This window comes from Lactuca sativa, chromosome 4 (assembly GCF_002870075.4).
Source record: "Lactuca sativa cultivar Salinas chromosome 4, Lsat_Salinas_v11, whole genome shotgun sequence".
NCBI classification, from domain to species: domain Eukaryota; kingdom Viridiplantae; phylum Streptophyta; class Magnoliopsida; order Asterales; family Asteraceae; genus Lactuca; species Lactuca sativa.
Window position 1 is genome coordinate 324,552,237 of NC_056626.2, and position 2,067 is coordinate 324,554,303.

At 35.7% G+C, this 2,067-nt stretch overlaps 1 non-coding gene across 1 annotated transcript; it reads left to right on the plus strand.

Annotated features, from left to right (window-relative positions):
* Positions 1 to 361: 361 nt before the first annotated feature.
* Positions 362 to 467, plus strand: LOC111917968 (small nucleolar RNA R71). The gene has a single exon (XR_002859069.1). It is a non-coding gene; the product is annotated as a small nucleolar RNA R71 (small nucleolar RNA).
* The last annotated feature ends 1,600 nt before the right edge of the window (positions 468 to 2,067 follow it).

Sequence of the window (2,067 nt, forward strand, 5' to 3'; positions counted from 1 at the left end):
ACACTTAGCCTTCCGGTTTCCATTCTCGCCAAGGTCGCAATCCTTTGTTAGATGGGGCTCGCTATAGTTATCACACCCCACTTGAATGACATGGATAGATTGGTCCATCTTTTTCATCCTAAAATCCCTTCTATCTAACCGAGCCATTCCTTCCACCATATCATCATAAGCTGCGTTCATCGTCCCTCGATTTGTGTCGTTTCGAGGGTTATGATATTCTCTTGAGTGTTTAGAGATTTTTTCAATCAACCCCTTTATGACAACTGGTGCTTTTTCCGTGAGTCATCCTTGGGTGTCAAAAAGCTGCCGAATTGTCACATTTACCCCATCATAGAAAATGGTGACCTCTTGTTGAACATCGAGGTCATTTTGGGGGCAATTCTTAGTAGGCCCTTGTATCTCTCCCACTCCTCATAAAGTGATTCTCCTCCCATTTGTTCAAAATTGGCAATTGCCTTCTTCAACTTTTCTATTTCTATGGTGGGCAGAATTGCTCTATGAACTTTTCACGCAACTGTTCCCATGTCGCTATTGATCCTGGAGAGATTGACTTCAACCAATCTTTGGCGGCTCCCTTGAACGTAACCGGTAGCATCCTTAGTAGCACTGTCTCACATGGCACATTTGGCACATTGAAATAGCTAGCGATATCATTGACTTCGTCAATGTGTTTCTATGTGTCCTTATGATCTTTCCTGTAGAATGGGATGTCCCTCAGTTGGGAGAGTAAGTAACCTTTCAGCTCGAAGTTTGTCGTTTCAATAGTTTTGGGTTGCACAAGACCTGGCCCAATATGGTCACGTATCCGCTTCTTCTATGTCTCCATGGATATGTCTGCAATGTCTGTGATCTCTATTTCTGACTCGGGTTCACTCTCCTATTCAGTTTGGGTGTTTCGGGCTCATAATCCGATGCCTTCTTGTCTTGAGTTTTCTTGAAGCTTTCAAAACCATTTAATTCGTCGATTTCTTTCTCCTAATTTTTGTGAAAAGTTGATTCCGGATCTTCTAATGGCGGTACTACTGGAGATTTAGATCTTCGATTCGTAAACTAACAGAAAACAAAAAAGAAAACATAAAATTAGACGTAAAACGAAGAAAAACGAAAAATGGGAACACCCAAAACATGGCATGGTTGTAACTGACCATGACGTGCTTAACGCAAAAATAGAATAAAAAAGAAAATAAAAGTCTAAACAGAAAACTAGTAACCTTATATGAGAAAAAAATCTCACACAAAGGATCGATATCAATTAGCAAATAAAATTAACTATTATTGAACCGTTCCCCGGCAACGATGCCAAAAACTTAATATGTGATATATATATATATATACTAGTTTTAATCCTAAGTTCCTAGCTAACTTACACAAAAACCAACACACGATACGCAGTGTACGTAATCGAACACTAGTTTAGTGCAGGTAAATAAGATATCGAACACAGGGAACAATAATAATAATTAAAACGACTACTAATGTTAACTAATTTAACAATGATTAAAGAGGGGGGTTTTTCTCTAGTTTTACAAGACTAGAAACTTAGATAGTCAATTTAACACTTAGCAAAGAGACAATTTACAACTAATTAAAGAACAAAAGATGACTTAAACAAGAATACTAAAGATACTTCTTTTTAGATACGACTCACATAATCCTATGGTTGTTTTCGTGGAAAGTGCAATGGATTAATGTGACATCAATTACCGATTTATAATGTGATTAGGTTCATGTTCACTAATACTATTCCTTTAGCAAACAAATCAATTCAAATAGTGATCAATTGATTAAACTAATAAGTCCACTAGTATTAATTTCGAATCATGCAACACTTGTAATAGTGATTAATTCAATTGGTTGATTATATTAATTCATATATGGTTGGTCATCATATATAGCTCACACATCAATTTACTTACTCTCTTATTAATCCTAGGTTTTTTTCAAAACACTAATCTTACAATCTTGATTATTTCAAAACTATAAGATGCAAGAAATCAAGAAAGATTTTCATACAATCTCAATTAACACAATAATTAATAGAAAATAATTCTCATTAGCATGTAAGGT